Source organism: Artibeus jamaicensis, unplaced genomic scaffold, assembly GCF_021234435.1.
Source record: "Artibeus jamaicensis isolate MK-2021 breed Jamaican fruit bat unplaced genomic scaffold, CSHL_Jam_final contig_1832, whole genome shotgun sequence".
In the NCBI taxonomy this organism is placed as follows: domain Eukaryota; kingdom Metazoa; phylum Chordata; class Mammalia; order Chiroptera; family Phyllostomidae; genus Artibeus; species Artibeus jamaicensis.
In genome coordinates this window covers 2,024,605-2,043,717 of record NW_026521362.1, presented here as the reverse complement: position 1 = coordinate 2,043,717, position 19,113 = coordinate 2,024,605, and the positions used below count along the sequence as shown (strand labels likewise).

Below are 19,113 nucleotides of genomic sequence, written 5' to 3'. Positions count from 1 at the left end.
AAATAGGTGCAGTTCTCTGAGTTGAAATGGGTGTTTTTCTCTCTTTAATGATAAAAGAAATGCAATGATATTAGGAATAATGTAACAAAAGGAAGTATTTAGTCTGGAGCCCTGAAAGCAAAGAAGGATGTGATAGTGTTTGACAAGGAATCCTAATGAGGTAGTGGTTTTGTTTTTTTGTGCATTTTTTCCCTGATATAAGAGCACCAGAGTTATAGAAGGAAGCATCTCAGTGTATCATATGGAAAACTTTTGCAAAGATAGTACTTGATAGCTTCAGAAACATTAAACCTGATACAGTATTTAAAATTTATTATAAACATCCAGAAATGGAAGAATTAGAATTTGTAGCTCTACTCTGATAGTTAGGGTGTTTGGGGGGTATAAATATAAAGTAATACTTTGAAACCATAGGCAGTTTCTCTCACTGAGTCTCGGGATTTTATTTGCATTGTGTGTGTGGGCACATGGGTGAGTGTGACTATCATTTTTCCCAATTATAACTCTGTAATAAATGAATCTCTACATTGAAGAAAAGAATAACCCACTCACTATTTACTATTTCAATTTTCTCCCTAACATTCTGTCACTCTTTACTTGAGATATTGATGCTTCTTCTTCTTTCCTTCTATAAACAAGAATTTAATAAACTTTTTAAAAAAGTGATGCTTCCTTCTTTTGAACTTGTGGTAGTTTGAACTTTCCCTTCACTTACCTAGAACTTTAAACCTTGGCATAATTCTCTGCCCTAGAAAATGCCTTCCCTTTTCTTTTCATACCTTTTATCACAAAGCAAAACAAGTAAAATTGAATTTGAACTTTCAACTACAGCTAGATGCTGTGAAGACTGTGCTGATGAACTAGGTTATATGATATGTATGAGATAGTAGAAATGATGATTGGCTAAGACCAAAAAACTTTGGGGTATTTTTTATTCCATTTCTTAGTTCTAGAAAAATAGTCAATTACATTTCTAATATATAATCAAAATCCAATTTTTAGATAAAACAATATTAAAATCTTGTGCCAGATTCTCCCTACTTATATAGATGAAATATTCTTCTAAACATTTAGGTGTTTTTAATTAGAGAATTAAATGTTTTTAATTAGCTAAGAGAATTTGGTTTACCCCATCATTACTCTGGTCGATTACTCTCTCTTTTTAAAAAGATTTTGTAGGGTGGAGCGGAATGAATGGGGGAATAGAACAACTGTAATGGCATAATCAGTAAAAAATAAATTAAAAAAATAAAGTAACTTTGGAATGATATGTAAAAAAAGATTTTGTTTATTTATTTTATTTTTATTTTTTAAAATTTTATTTAGTTATTTTTCAAGTACAGTTTTCTGTCTATTTCTCCCATCCTAGCCCACCCCACCCAGTGCTCCCCACCTCCCTCCCATTTCCACCCCCTTAGTTCTTGTCCCTGTGTCCTTCATACTTGTATTTATTTATTTTTAGAGGAAAGAGAGGTCGAAAGAGAGGGAGAGAAACGCCAATGTGTGTCTGCCTTTAGCACACCCACTACTGGGGACCCAGCCTGCAACCCAGGCATGTGCTCTGGCTGGGAGCTGAACAAATGACCTTTGGTTTGCAGACCAGCACTGAATCCACTGAGCCATACCAGTGGAGTCACTTTCTTGATGAAAAGTTTTAGCCTTCTTTAGAATGTAGTATAAAGTTCAATATTGATTCAGCATAAGTATTTAGAAACAGAAAATAAATCAACATTGTTAGACATATATATACCTTTATTTTCCTCTTTTTTTTTGCACTAGAATCTGGGAATGGGTCACGCCAGTATTTTACACTTACAGACATGAAGGTTTATAAATCTTCACAGAATTGAATAATACAAAATAATGAGTATCTTAAATTTAATATCACCCAGTCTAATTGTTCTAGAGCCACTATGATTAAGACTGCTTCATAGATTTTCTGAGGGATAAAAAGATATTGGTTTAAATTAGAAATATTTGCATCTGGTATAAACATTAAATATGTTTAGAGTAGATATCATTCTTTGAAATATTTTTAAATGGCACTGTTTTATTGATTTTTTATTAAGCTTTAATTGAAATATAATACTGTGTAAGTTTAATGTGTTGATTTGGTACATTAACATATTGCAACATGAGTCATCATAGGGTTAGCTAACACCCCTATCATGTCATGTAATTGTCATTTCTTTTTGTGGTGGACAAGTTCACCAGCATCTGAGTGGGTCAGTTGGCCGGCACTTTCTGGTTTCTCCTCCTTTTTAAATATTTTTTTACTTTTATTGAATTTATTGGGGTGATTGGTAAATATCAATAAATGGTAAAATAAAATTTATGGTAAGTTTCAAATAAATTGGTAAATGAGGTTTAATGCAGATTGATGTAACCACTGTGGAAAGTAGTATAGAGTTACATGAAAAATTTAAAAATGAAACTGCCTTATGACCCAGTCCTTCCACTTCTGGGAATTTGTTAAAAGAAACCTGAATCACTAATTTAAAAGCATACATGCAGCTCTATATTCATTGTGGCATCATTTACAATAACCAACATTTGGAAGCAGTCTAAGTGTCCGCCAGTAGATAAGTGGATAAAATGATGTGGTATATTTACACAATGGAATACTACATTGACATAAAAAAAAGGAAATATTACCTTTTGTGATAGCATGGATGGACTGGAGAAAATTGTGTACAGTGAAATAAGGCAGTCATAGAAAGACAAGTACCATATGATTCCACTCATATGTGAAATCTAAAAAACAAAATAAACTAACAAACCAAATACATACAGACTCCTAGGTAGAGAACAGGCTGACAACTTTCAGAGGGGACAGGGATTGTGTGGCTGGATGGAAAAGGTGCAGGGATTAAGCGAAAAAAAAAAACTCACATCAACAACGGTATGGCAACTTTCTTATCGATTTTAGCATCTAAGTAAAGAAAAAAATTACTGCAAAAGAAACTACAACAATGACCACAAAAAACAAAACAAACAGTTTTTTAAGAATATGAATTTCAATAAAATTAATTTCATTTGCTATGGTTTGTCCTTCTTGACATATAGAAAATTTATTACAGTTAAACTTGTCATTGGGTTTGTTAAGCCAAAGAATCAAGATAGCTCTTAAAAAAGGAACCTACTTACTTCCTATTCAATAAAGTTTTGTTTGCGAAATAAAGCAGAAGGAGGCTGAGCAAAAAACTAAGAATTTAATTTACCTTACAATTAATTTGCATAATTTGGGAATGGAAAGTACTGATTTTCTCAAGCACAAGGATTGTTGCCTAATTTCTCACTTATGTGTCTACTTTGTATTGTAGTCTTATTAAATGGAAACCAGGTAAGGAACACACACACTGGAAGTCCTTCAATACAAATATTATCAAAGGCATAATATTATGTCAGAAGTTTAAATTACCGTCAGCCTATCTCCCACAGTGGACTTTGCCTCAATCTGAAGTGAAATTTCTCAATTTCTTTGTTCCCTCATATTCTAATTGAGCTTTTGCAAAATTGCTAGGGTTACTTTCCTGAAAGAGCAAGAAAAAATGGGAAAAAAGAAGGAAAAAATAAATTAGGACTCATGTTGTCACTCTTAAACTGTCTGCATTCTTGTTTCATCAGCTCTCCCAGTGCTCTCCGCCTTGCCATGGCTCGGCCACACCAGCAAGTCTCTTTCCAGAAGATGCACGTCTTTAGACGTTTTAATATGTTTTCTTTTCTTTTGCTTTCCATTCATTCTAGAATGTTTCTCCCTGCCCACGTTTATCTCTTATTTGATTAAGAACATAGTCAGATGCCACTTCTTCCATGAGTCTTTTTCTAACAGCTCAGATAGAATTTGTTGTCCCTTCCAATGTGTCCTTATTCCAACTAGACAACAGTCGCTTTCAGAGCAGAAGTCATATCACAGCTGGTCATATTAAATGCTTCTCAGGCTTAATTAAATTGAACTTCAGCCTCATCTAAAATAAACTTTCTGCATTAAGCATTTTCTGATCCTCTATTGAATATAACTTCATTCCCTGAGTGCTGTCATTTTCATTTTTATGCCACCAATTTTATTCTTATATTATAATATGTATGGGAAAATATTTCTCTTAAAGCATGTCATAAAGTGCCTGGTGGCAACATAATAGGTACTTTAGAGTGAGTTGTATTTCACATGCTACAGGTGTTCACATATTTATTAAATAGATTTTATTTCAAAAATATTCACATTATATATTATATACATATATACACACACACACACACACATATATATATATATATCTGTCCAGAAGATATCCAGCCATGTGCTATGAAAAACATACATTTATTGAAGAAGATACAAGATATGAGAAGCATTGTATATATGGCAATGATGCCTCCATCCCCTTTAGAGTATACACCTTGGGACCTCACACAGTTCTCCCAGTTGCCATCAGCTGCCCTGTTGTATTTTCCCGAATCTCACTGATGGTTTGAAATCTCTTCCCTTTCAAACGTGATTTGAGTTTGGGGAAAAGCCAGAAGTTGCAGGGCACCAAATCTGGGCAGTAGCAGCGCTGAGTCCTCTAGGTGATTTGATGTTTTGCCAGAAAACTCTGCACCAGACATGGTGCATGAGTGGGTGCATTGTCATGAGGAAGCTGCCAATCACCAGTTGCCCATAGTTGTGGACTTCTGAATCATCCGAATAGTTTCTGCAGAGGAATGTTCATTCTCAATGCTAAATTCAATTCAGATTCATTTCTCAACTCACTCAGTCATTTTGAATGTGACCACTACACAGTACACATACTCACTCAACAACATCTACAGCCCTGCTGACTAGTTCAGTGAAATCATCATTTTTCACACATGTGCATTCCAGTTCACTCTCCTTGTCTACCAGATTACACCAATGTCACACAAATTGTTCTTGTTATGTTAACAATGGTTAGACATTTTTTAGATTAACTATATATATATCTTCAAATCCTTATAGTCAAATTAAGCATCAACTTTGCTATATTGCATGATTATCATACAATTCTAAACACTAAAAACATAACACAAGTTTGAGATTAGGTATATTTAGATATCGCAAATATTTAATTTATTTTTTTGTTTTCTGATATTTTGATGTAAAATTTTCAATTATTATTTTGCAATTAAAAACAAACATTTTGAAAATTGGATATATAGTCTTTATAACAATATTGATATTGGGGAATTTGAGTCTCATAAAACCTATCCCCTAAACTTAGCATGTTAAAAACATCATTAGTTCCAAAATATCATGACAAATTTATGATCAAGAAAGACACATTTTATGTATCTATGAGCAATCTAAATTCTATTTCCCTCTCAATATAATGCTGTTCTCACTGTTAAAAAATTAAGTCTTTCTTAAGCACTTTTGAGGGAAAAACAATGAACCAATTCTATTTTACTCAACAGAGAAATAGTACATTGTATTATTGTAATCTGATTTGTATCCTACTTGCAAAGCACTGGGAATTATTATTTTAAATTATGCTGCTAGAGTAGATTTTCTGCAGCTTAGTATATTGTAATGTAATATAATTGCTAAATGCAAATGAGATACTGTACAGCTCTTCCATAGAGTTGTTCATAAAAGCCAACCATTTTACATATTACAGTGAAGTGCATGTTATTAAGAAACAAATTACAATGAGACTTAATTTGGTATGAAGACAGATACTGTAGCTTTATAATAAGTGAAGAGTATAGTAGGGTACATATATGGCAAATCTGCCACCTGTCAAAAAATCCAACTATCAAGAGCATTAAATACCCCAAGCACAACAGAACTATACTTTTAAAGATTTCTGCCTGTTCATATTCCTTCATGTTGGAGTAACTTGAAAGTTATTTTAGCTTCCAAATATTAACCAACTTTTTTTGGCCAAAGCCTGAGATTCATCTATCAATACTTCAGTGAGATGGAGGAGGAAAATTCTGCCTCTCAACTTTTAGGGTCAGAGTTCCTATCTCATTCGTCTATCACTAGTATTAGTTACAAATTAATTAATTAATTATATGTGAATATCTTATCTTTCCAATGTATTTCAACTGAAAGAGGTCAACAGCCATACCTTGTACTTCTTTTCCCTGTCCTGGACCGAATTTGAAATCAACCCCAGATAAAGAATTAATTTAATTTTCTTACAGATAATTGTGTTTTTCTAAAATTAGCCTGCACCAGATCATCTCTAAAGTCTCTTAAGAGTCAAAGATTGTGTGAAATATGATCTGATAATTGCCTAGAAAAGTAACTATGAGCCCTGGCTTAGTGGACTGAGTGCTGAGCTGTGAACCAAAAGGTCACCAGTTCAATTCTCAGTCAGGGCACATGCCTACGTTGTGAGCCTGGTCCCCAGTTGGAGGTGTGTGGGAGGCAACCAGTCAATGTGTCTCTTGCATGTTTCAATGTTTTTCTCCTTGCCTTTCATCCTTTCTTCCCCTCTCTCTAAAAGTAATAAATAAAATGTATTTTTTTAAAAACTAAAGTAATTGTGAACTGGTTAAATAAAGTTTCAAAATTGTTAGAAGCCAAGGCTTTATGGAGTAAAAATATATAAATACACAAACAAGAAAATTATGAACAATGGCACTACTTAAGATCAGAATATCCTATGAACTCCCACAACCATCTTTATAACTGGTAAGAAAAAAGCATGAAACTGCTGTCCAATCACACTGAAGCATTTGGCCCTTCCTAACACATTCCATCTTTATACAGATTGTGGGGCGATGGCTACTGGGAGAACAGGAAGGCGAAACCAGAGTGATTAGTGATCCAATAGCAAAATGGTCAACAAATCATAAAACAAAACTCCTCCAAGATATATTTCTTCCTATTTCTAATAATAGCATTAATTAAATAAAGCACTAATTAAAAAGAGAAGGGGAGGGGAAAGCAGAGGCACCAATGGGTTTGTTTCATGCTGAAGAAATCAGCTCAAAAGCAATTCATTATTAATGCCTGAATATTCTTGCTAAACAGTTCTGATTACTTCACAAGAAAGAGGTCAAGGTAGTGGAGAAAGGGATTTAATCAAATAAACTCTCAATCTCTCTCCAAATAGCATTTTCATCCAGCTGCATGTAAATTCATCAGATGACTAGCCTCCAGAAGCACAGGCAAGGTTAATCTGCTATGACTGTTAAAACTTCTATGATATGCCTATTGAATAAAGATTTAAAATGGGTGAACCGTGCAGGTTACCCTAAATTAGATCGTTTTACTCATAAAATACATGAAATTTCTACTTTTGAAAAGAAACAAACAAATAAGCCAGATTTCTTCCATCTGTGTTAGCATTCATTGTTAATTTCTCAGGAAAAGTTTTTTGTAATGTAATGTACTTTTAATTTATTGGGAATTTTTAGGACTTTCTTAGGTTCTAGAAATCCGAAAAGCTTCCACTCTGGTTGGAATTAGCTTAAAATATTAAGACCTTAGAAATCATATAAAAGAAACAAGGTTGGAATAAGTTTTACAATACTTCAAAAATCCTACCGATCTACTTCTGTGTATATGGGAGGTTATATAATTCATCATATTTTTATCCAACAGCAATATTGCTGGCAAACATTACTGAATATGTAGGTGATTTATTACTTGAAAGACAAATATAATTTTAATTTCCAATTTTGAAAATGTAAAAATGGATGGTGATAAGAGCAGTAAAAGGATATATTAGGGTACATTTTCACAGACAGGGAAAATACATACAAAGATAAAACAGCTGCACAGACAAAATTTACTAGTATATTTTTGTCTGCTTCATTCTCCATGAAATTATATAACTGTGTCTAAATATATTATATAAGTTCAAATCATGTTTTAAAATATGACAAGGTATTCAATATATTTTACTTTGATTATGAAAAATTCTGAATTAATTTTTTACAAAATAGAAAATTATGCATGCAGCGTAGATGTTTCTAAAATTTAAAAAAATGTAAGAGCACAAGTAATTTTTGAGAAAAACACAATTTACTTTCACTAAGAAATAATTTAAATAGAATTTTTATATGAATAAAATGTCACAATAGTGAACCTATAAAAAATTTTAAAGCATCCATGATATTAATACTCTGTGAATGTTCATTTTGTGGATGTTTTTAATTTATAATTTCAAAGTCAATATGAAAACATGTTATATAATGGCAATCAATATTTAATTCAGCCTATTGCTATTTCAATAATCCTTACAATATGGTTCGTTCCTGCTGAATTTATAAAAATTTTTATATTGCATATTTCAGTACTATAGTTAAGAAATTAAGCAGCAGTTAATAAATCTTCTTCAAGAATATTAAAGTGTTTTTCTACTGGCATTCTTCACCCTCTTAGCTCTCAGCACTTTTCTTGAATCTTAGACACCATTTTACATGAGGACAATTTCTAAAAAGCAAAATATAACTGTCTAATTAAGGGCTGTGTGATTGGCTAGTTCGCGGTCTCTCTGACAGTTGTGACAAATACACATATTGGCATAGCCCTAACCTCACTTCACAGTTTGCCACACAAAGATGGTATTTTCAGAAATGTGGAGAACACTCTGATACAAAGCTTCGCTATGTCTAGTGCTATTCCATTTAATTTTTTATTAACTGCCTGAACATATGCCATTCTAGAAGAGGGTAATAGTTACAAAATGTCAGCAGAAACATTTAAACTGCTAAAATGTAAATGATTTTATAAATTTGTAATGAAAGGTAATTGTCATGTGGAAAAAGTAACAGAAAAACAGAGATGTATAAATGCAAAACTGGTAAAATGTACATCTTATTGATTGAAGATAGGGAAACCTAAGTATATTTTAATGAGTACTCTAAGTAGTATTTAAATAAAATTAGATTCATAAGCAGAAAATGTGAATTCCATAATATTTTATTTTCTAACATTAGAAAAGTTCATAATAAGGACAAGAACTCAGAACTTAATATGCCAAATTCAATAAACAGTAGGACATTAAGATCCTTTACTTCATTTTTAAAAAAGCAAATCAATCAAAGTAGGATAATATAAGTAAAAAGTGTATTTGGTGTCAGCAGGATAGCTTTAAGAGCACCATATTCAACACGATCAGTTTGTGCCTTTATTTTCCACTATGATGAAAAACAGTTTAGTAATTAATCCCTTCGGCAACATGATGCTGGGTCAGTACTTTCGGATATGTCAAGAAGACGACTCTGGCAGGGAACTGAGTATTTCCTCAGCCACCACAGACAGCAACCACCTTCCAGTGAGGTTTGCGGGCAACCATCTTTAAATGCTTGAGCTGTTCTGCGTGGCCATGACAAGATTTGCAATTCTCTGCGTTTATTTACACACCATCACCCCAACTAGACATCACATGGAAGCGGCATGGTCACAGCTGACCCCAGGGTAGTCCCTGTCTCTGCCGATCCAATTTCCTTGTGCTCTGCAATTGAACTGCAGTCACACAGTAGAGGATGTATGCACAGGACTCTGTGCCACAATAAAATTAGCAGAAGCTTGTCAGGGGCATTTTCCTGTTCTACAGTGACAGACCCTGGACAAATAGGTCTGCTTTCCAGAAATCCATAGAGATCTGTCTCTCTTGAAATGTATATGAGCCCAGAATATTTATGTCACAGTGTTCTATTTGGCAATCTTGTTATGTAATAGTTTGAGAACAACGTTAAGCTTTAGTCATTTTCCGTTTCCTCTTCACAGTTTTCAGGGCCTTTAAATTGCCTATGAACAGACTATTTCTTTGTGATTTGTAGAGAAACGGCTTCTGTTTAGTAGTAGTCATGGAGAAAAATTTATTCTTCCTGCAGTGGGAAATTGCAGCACAGATCCATTGTATTTTCAAAGCAAAAGTTCAGATTTTTTTTTCTTACAGTTTGATAAATGAAGTTTCAAAAGTCTTTTTTTTCTGAAACTTGATTTCACCTGTAAAAATGATCTGTATCACAAGTGAAATCTGTTTAAGGAGCCATTTAAAATACTTCAGCAAATAAATTTAAAAGATTATTTGTTTAAGATAAAATGTTAAAAGACTAATATGCTAAGTTGATAAATTTTACCATTTGTGGGCAGAACATTTTAAAACATAATGTGTTTTGTAATCTAGCCTAAAGTAATTTTATTAGATATTTCGTGTAGGTCTTACATCAAACATTCTTAGAAGCCCTGGAATCATTTTATATTCACTGGAAGACAGAAAGAAATCCAAAACCTAGTTAAATAAATTGTTCATTTATTCCTTCCCTTTTATGCACCAAGATCTACATGTGGTCATTAATTATAAAGAGACTATTATAGCACCATATTTTCATTCAATACGATGTCCTGGTATATATCAAATAAGTCCCATAATTAAAACAGAAGGGCTACAATGACAATTAAAATTACAATCTATATGGGGAAAGAAAGTACAGTTCTGCAATTTTTCACCCTGTCACTGTCAGCTGCATGGAGTATTCTGGTCACGTCTCTGGTAAAGCAGCCTAAATTCTTCTTCACCAATGCAACCTCAAAAGCATTATCAGCACCTAAGCAAAAGCCTATGCAAGTATAATTTAATATGAAGCCACAGTTTGCAAGTAATAGCGTATAAAGTGATATTTAAGTGGTGTTTTAAGCACCCCTCTGATGGCTACAGCCGCTTTTCCCTGGTAAATGCGTTTTCCTTTGAGTAGTGATTATGAGTCCTAGGTGAAGAGGTCCTGTGTGCAGGTCTGTCTGTAAGCCTTACTTCCAGCTGCCAATCTTTACTTCACAGTGAAGAAAAAGCCACATAGCACCTTGTTCTTACTCTTGTATGCTGTCATCCCCTGAGCCTGATAACACAAAATCATTTCCACAGAACACTTTCCTGCTTCTGCCTCTTAAACCTTGAGACCTACACGTTGTGCATGTACTTGCACCCCTGGCAACCGCTCCCCGGAAGCCCCTTCCTTTGAACCATCCGAATCTTCATGCAGACTATTTTTAACACTTATCTTGGTAAATATCTACATTAATGGAGTACAAAGCTTTTTGGTAGCAATATGTATTTGCTACAATTTATTGTCTATAAAAGTCACGAACAGTGAATTATAACTCTTAACATTGTGTTTTTCTTTGTAATAACTTTAAACTGAGCACTCAGATATGAAGCATGCAATGGAGATTGAGAAGGTTTTGTATAATAAAACTGTGACATGGTCATTTTTTCCAGTTTTGCATTACAGAGACACACTCATGCATGGTGCTTTTTAAATTCTTATTATGTGTGAGGTCAGGGGGTCGAATGTCAGAAAGTATTGTTAATTTCACGGGGTTAAGGGAAAGTAAATTCAGAGGGAATACAGATCACTTAGCACAGAAAACCAGCTCCTCTGAAGTTTGGTTTTACATTTGTTAACCATATCCTTCAGCTGACGAACCATTGAGACCACGGTGACATTCTGGTCCCAGATATAATGGCTTGACATGCTGCAGTGAGAGCGTGATTCTGTCGCCCTGCTCCGTGCCAGCCTCAGCCTTCCCCTGAATCAATGAAGCACTAAAACTCCACACAACTGGAACTGAACAAAGCATGTTGCCATTTGGGCTGTGATGTTTAAATTATAGAGAAAGCAGTCAGGATGTCTTAAAGTTCAATCTGACAGGAAATGTAAAATATATTTCTGTCTTCATTCTCTGGGAAGGTAGCATCGTACACCGCACGGTATCACTACCCAGAGTCCTTTTAAAATGGCTCATAATAGAGCATTAAAGACCAAATTCTTGCATTTCAGGCCTTTTTTTTTTTCCTAACCAAAAAGACACTTTAGCATCGGGAAAAGTTTCTTGGGGAAAATGTTGTTTTACTCAGTTGGCAATGTAGGGCTATATAGTCCCTTTAATTCACTGTCTGTTCTGAAACACGAAATTAAGATATGCTGCCAAAGACATGCAGGGCATGGGGTATACAACTCACCACCCCCACCACCACCGAGATAAAATGTATGCTTATGCCACATAAGTAATGATCAAAATATGCACTAATGTGAAGACAGTGAGCCTGTGAACTCTGATAAATCCTGCAGTTTTAGTTAAACATAGTTCACTGGGCTGGTATAGACAGACCGTGACAGGTTAGGATGGGTAGTTCTGATTTAGTTTTTGAAACAAGATTTTTCAGATTCAAATTCAGACTGGGCTCAGCTGCCCCTTATAATTAAATCCTAATGACTTAGGCTGAGTGTTTGTGTTTTGGCAGCATGCTTAAGTGTTAGCATTTAAATGGTCACAACTAGAGGCTGAGAGGAGGAAGCCCACCCATTCAGTTCGTAGGTGAAGTTTCTCCAGAGATGCTCTGGTTGACTGGGATGCGGACAGCAAGCCATAAGACATCCAGCTGTAGTAACTCATTAAATGTTAAATTAGAATAAAATCCTGCATACAGTGGCCCGAGGGCCAGAGCTTACTAGTTTTAACACTCTTCACCAGAAATAACAGTTCTGTATGTGTTTGCACGGCGCCACAGGGTCCACTGGTATGCGGAAGCCGTATGCGGTAATTCTCATAAAATCACCCTTTCTCACAAAATGGCAAGAACAATCAGGGTACACATTATAATCAGCTCATTTTTTTTTAAAAAAAGAATTATTATTAACTTTGCAGTGGTATATTTCACTAGCTTTCTTTTATAATTAAAAACTTTTTCCGCTCAAATCCTTTTCTAGCAAGCAGCCTGTTGCCTGAAGTTTTAATCCTTCATCACTAGTTAAAACAAAATCACCAATTAGGCACATGAACACGTCTGTATTAATCTCATTAAGGTGATGGCACCAAATAAATTGGAACTATTTTTGTGCTTTTACTGTGTTCCTATGGCTTTATCAGGCCCTGTGGTCATATACAAAGACCTCGAAGCTCAGTCATTTAGAGTCATTCAGTTGTGGACCGAATGTGGCATTACCATCTATGGCTGAAAATTGCTTTCAGCTTTTAAACTGCACTGACTAGTCTGTAGTTAATCTTAGATCATTCACTCGCAAAATTAAATGAGCCAGAACGATGGTCTTTTTTTAAAATATAAAATAATACATCACAAAACACTTATTTGCCCTGCCCAAAAGAGAGATCAAATTCATTTAAAATCCCATAAACCAGAGTTTTGAATTTTTAATTTTATTTAGTAGCAGAGAAATAGAGGGTAAGCTATCTTTCTATAGCACATCATTGCTATAAATTTACATATGGAACATGGTTTGATGCTTAACCAACCTTTAATCTACCTTTGATGTATACTTTACTTCAACATGGTCACGTGACACTCTTATTAATGCAAATGTAAAAAAGGCTGTTTTGGATCTTTGATGTAATTAGCCATAAACCCTGTTTTTTTTTTTTTAAAGGAGGAGTGTCTACTTGAGTCACTGGAGTTGCATATAAAGTTCACAGTTATCCAAGAAGAATAACCTTAAGAAGCTAAGTTTAAAATTTGACTTCATTCATTCCTATGTTTTCTGTCTAAGTAACTATTGAAGAGCACTTTATTATACCAGTGATAGTCAACTTAAGATTTGATTGCTAATTTGTTTCATAGAAGTAAAGCATGTAAATTTTCATAAGATTTTTTTATCTAGCTTATAAACGTAAAATCACACTGACAGAAAAGTGCTAACTAAGGCAATGGAAAACATAATAGTTCCTATTCTGATTAGTATATATTATAATCATTTCAAACATATCATCATTTAAATAAAAACATGGGGTGCATTTGCTTGCCACTCATTCCCTCCCTGTGCACTGCCATACCCAACAATGTGGACCAAATGTTTATGTTTTGATTTTGGCGGTCACTAATTTTAGGCTCCAAAAAACATGAGCCACAACAAATGAAGTGAGGTCACTCCAAAATGCCATTTGGAGGCAAAAAGTTTGGATATTTGAGGTTCTGACCCAGAGAGTCCCCTGGTGAATGACAGGATGCTGAGGTTAGATATTGGAAATAAGATTCATGCTCCTCTGTCACTGGAGCTGGTGCAAGCTGCCTGTTTGACAGAGAAGGCGGTGTGTGGTCTGGACCTCAAGAAAAAGGAAGTCAGCCACCCAAATCAAAATCACCCTGTCGGCCATCCAGAAACGATTCTGACATCAGCTTAGGAAGAAAGGAAGAAAATGGTAAAAAATATATATATAAAAATTGTACTTTAGTTTGAGATAGTCTAGGGCATTTCATGTATCTATCTAAATGTTATAAAAGTTCCTGAATTTTGAATATAACTGCTAAAGTTACATTGGTGACATCTCTGTAGTTTTACTGCATGTCAGAAGCATACATGACTCAAGTTGTACTGTTCCATAAATTAACCATTCACCACTTTAAAAATGAGTTTTATAAGCATAAATGCATGAACTAAAATGCATTTCTCTTTGGGTGTTCTTTTAAACTCAAACCAAAGCAAAATTGACTGAAATTAACAGACAAATGAACAACCACTCACTGTTTATATAATTATTTTGCCAACTCTGGACATGTCTTTCCACCTTGTTCATAATAACCTAAACAAAAAGAATTTTGTGACCAAAACAACATACTTATTTTTATGGAAACTGTCATTCCTGTCTTCTAAACTTTCTTGAGAACCCTTGACCTCATCTTAAATATAACTAGATTCTTTAAATCCCATATTGCTAATTTAAAGTAAGTATTATATTTATATTTTTCAATACATTTTAATTATTTCAAAAAAAGATAAATCTGTCCAAGACCTATCTCTTTTCCAAGAATATCAGAACAAAATGTTCATATATATTTTTAAATCTCATCCAAATATCAGGTGACCATTCTAAATACCTCACAGTATTAGTCATGCCATCTCCAGAAAACTATCTGCATATTGTTGTTTATTCTGTGAAATAGTCCTTTTTTTTAATAGCCTGAACCAAATAATTTCTCATTTTTACAGGCTTCACTTCACTTTTCTCACAGTGAATAAATTGCAACTTATTTCCATGAAATTCACAGATGACACAGATCTTTATTTTGCATAAAGGCATAAAGAAGTGTCTAATATCTTCAATATTCATCTGCTAAGTGGACATTTGCATTGGGTTAGAACGGAAAAAGAGCCCCAACCCTCCCGCAGTGACAGCTGTACAAAGGGATGACATCTGACAGCTGTGACAGTGCTGAAGGGAAACTCAGATGACTCGCAGCATCCATGATCCAATTACAGCACACATCCCTCTGACAGACCCAGCAGCTTGACTCCAGCGTTTGGAAGGACAGTATTGATCTCTTGTCAGAAACCAGTTGCCTGCCTGCAATTGTGCGCTGCTGAACTTTGAAAAGCTATAGTACCCTCTTAAATGATAGGGGCAGTCAGGTTATAGTATTCAGGTACAAAGAGAGGTGCAAAGGGTATCTGCTAAATGCTCTAAACTTGAACAAATCATAACAATATGACAGTCCAATCATACTCAAGGAGCCCAGCTGATCTATCTGGCTACTGTCTGTGCTAATGGAGAGACAGCTCTTTGTGTTTAGTGGGATGATCTTACTTGATGAAAAGGCCACTGCAATTAGCGCATGCTGGTTGGCTGTGCTGGGTGACAGCAGCGCGGATGGTATAATGGCAGCTGCCAATAACCCTAACTTCAAGAAAACAGACAATTAGGCCTTTGATCCTAACACTGTTAGTCCCTCTACTCCAGCCCTCTGCTCCGCTCCTACTGTAAACCTCGCAAGGGCAGTGTGGTACAACCTCACCAAACAGAACGACTTGGTCAAGAGGTCAATTACCTTTTTCCTCTTGCTTCTGTTCCCACCCCCCTCAAGGAGAGAGCGAGAGACTCATGCAAAATGTAACTAATGAATATTTGCTTTCAACTATACGTTAAAGGAAGCTAAAATATGAGCACGATGCTTTAACATGCATAATTTTTAAATACATTAAAAAACAAGGTGGGGAAAACAAGATGCTAAACTATAACACAGGTATCTAATGGCAAGTGTTCCAATGTTTGCAGGTACATGTATGATTAAATGTTAAAAATTATATCAGAAACGTTATCATTTCAAGATTATCTTTATTATTTTAGGATAGAATAAAGATGGCTGAAATAGTGTAAATACTAAGAGTATATACAAGACATAATCCAAATTATTTCAGTGATTTTCATCAACTTCAGAACAAGTAAATCAGTCAAGTAGAAGTAAAACTAGTTAAATATTGGACCACACATACACATACATGTATTTACGTACAAAAACTATTATACTAGTATAGGCGAATCCATAATCAGAAAGTTAATGTTTGATTCATTAGCACATTTACTAAAATCAGAACGATACAGAGAAAATTAGCCTTGCCCAGTGCAGAGCTGACAAGCAAATTCAGAAAGTTTTCCATATTTTTATTTATTTAAGTGTAAGTTCTTTTTTTTTAAGGTTCTATTTATTTATCTTTAGAGGGGAAGGGAAGGAGAGAGGGAGAGAAATATCAATGTATGGTTGCCTCTCTTGTGTCCCCTGTTCAGAACTGGCCTGCAACCAAGGAATGTTCCCTGACTGGGAATCGAACCGCAATTCTCTGGTTTGCAGGCCCACACTCAATCCACTGAGCTACACCAGCCAGGGAGTTTTCCATATTTTTAAATGAATATTCTTTATATATCTCAAACTTACAACTTTTTTTTAACTTCAAAAGTTTTTTTTTCTAAAACAGTTAAAGAGGTTAAGAGATATTATTAACTCTAAATAGGCAGGTACCTCAACCCAAACCTATCAGATATGTTTATCGTAGACATTTTATTAACTTGTAAGTATAAAAAAAAAGAAAAGAAAAAATGAGTTTATGTCAGTCCTGGGTACTTTCTAATAGAATGTGTATAATGGCAAAACTGGAAAAGTAGCTTAACATATAGCATAAATGTATGTTTCAAATATTCAAATGTCGAAGAACAGTTGGGTACTTTTGGTACTTTTAAGATAAAACAAGGTGTGGAGAGTAGGGTTTTAGAAATGAGAGGAGAACTAGAGATTAAAAGCATGAAAAGAGACTTGGGGAGAGCTTTAGAGCAGAAGAAAACTCAGACACGATAGTTTCTAAGAAGACACAACCAATGTGCTTCGGAAATACAAATTCTTAATATACCTGCAAAGATATCTGTGTTCACAAACTCATAAATAAATGCTAATTAAAACACATGTGGTCTCCCAAATATAAATTGGATAATAAAAAATTAGTGAGGGTGTGGATAAACCAATATTCCCCTCTTCAGTATAAACTGCAAAAGTCTCTCTTAAGGTCAATTCTGAAATATCTATTCAAACTCCATATTACTTTAATCAAAATAATTTTTACTGCACAGAGGTTTATATACAAGAACATACATTATAGTACAGTTTGCAATGTGAAAAAAATGATAGTAACCTGACTATCTAGTAGGAGGGGATCAATGAGCTGTATCATGATACATACATAGAATAGAATAATATAGAGCTAATAAAAAGAAGGTGGATTTATATAAATTAATATAAAATTTTCTATAAGATATAAATATCAACTTATTTGTATAAAATCACACACAAAAACAAGCATATATGTATAGATGTCTGTATATTTTATGTATATGATTATGTATACAATATTTATATTTACATATATGCTTCATATATATTAACATTTTCAGAAATACCAACCAGAAACTGGTAATTGTGGTTAACTATAGGGAGTTGGAGATGGTAAGGAAAGCTTACTTTTCATTTATATTACCTCACATATTTGCATACATATGTATTAGTTTGGTAATTTTTATACTAGTTAATTAAATGGTTTTTGTGTCAATGACCTTTTGCTACCAATATAAATCTAGTCATGACAGTTGTTAATGTAGGTGGAAGCCACTGAGAAGAAAACAAAAGGCACCTTCCTAAAACCACAGTCCCTGGATGTTTAAAGAACTCCAAATGCGAAGACAGAGCCCAGACAATAGGTGCTCTCGCTTTAGTAAACATTCTTCAGATATGTATTGTGGGTCAGGTTTATTCTAGTCTGGAAACGTGAAAAGTAGTAGTGTGCCCACCCAAGAGAATCTCATGGTCTACTTGGACCAATTTAAAAGAGAAATGGGTACAACGATGAAAGCTGAGCACCATGGTAGATAAAAGGCACAGGTGGTTTAGAGTACAGTAGGTGGAGACATCTCAAGCACAAGATGTCAAAGAACCATTGCTTGAAGACACCAGATTTCAGTTTCAGATGGCAAATGTGTCCAGCCAAGGGAATGCCTAGGCCATGGGATTTGATGGGGAAGAAACAATGTGGGCAAAGGAAAGGGTTGTTTGATGTCACTAAGCTCGGAGAACAGAAAGACTAGTAGTGGTGGAAGGTAAATCTAGAGAAGAAAGTAACTAATTCGAAGGAAAAAAGGTGATTCACGACCAAAAGACTTGCAAACTTTTCAATTTTTTTCATCCATTAAGGTAGCATAGAGATGCAGTTGTTGAGGTACATTGAAAAAAGAGAGAACCAACTCCATGTTAAAAGAAAGAGATTCTCGGGACCCCTACAAATTCATGAAATTGAACTGATACTCTTGAATGCATAACAAGTGTCCTGGTTGATTTTAACTGTTTCATGTGATGATATTATCTTTAGCCAAAACATGATCCACCTGAGAGAAACCTAATTATCCCAAATAAAAAACTGCATCTTTAAATTTATTTCCATAGTGACAAATATTAAATTAAATATACAATGCAAAATTTTAATTCCACCAAGACCCTATTATAAAATAATTATTAATTTTCTTGACAAGTTAAAAAATTATTTTTTCTTGAAAGCACCTAAAAAATAGAACAAAGTCCATACACTCTTATTCATCTGACTTTTCAGCGCAATTTATTACTAATTCAAATTAAATTATAACAAGAACTTATTTTAAACTGAATGACTCTACTATGAAACTGAAAAAACATTACAAAATTCCACTAAAATAGTTTATGTTTTAATTTTTTTCGATCTTACTCTATTTCCATAAAGTTTTAAATTACTTTCTAACTCTAAAATATATTAAATTTTATTAATATTATTTTTCTCCTCCACTGAATAAATGAAGAACTTCACTATAACAACTGACCATATTTTAATAGT

At 34.2% G+C, this 19,113-nt stretch overlaps 1 non-coding gene across 1 annotated transcript; it reads left to right on the top strand.

The window, feature by feature from the left end:
• The first annotated feature begins 16,270 nt into the window (after nt 1-16,270).
• LOC119053207 (U6 spliceosomal RNA) lies at nt 16,271-16,374 on the top strand. The gene has a single exon (XR_005083259.2). It is a non-coding gene; the product is annotated as a U6 spliceosomal RNA (small nuclear RNA).
• The last annotated feature ends 2,739 nt before the right edge of the window (nt 16,375-19,113 follow it).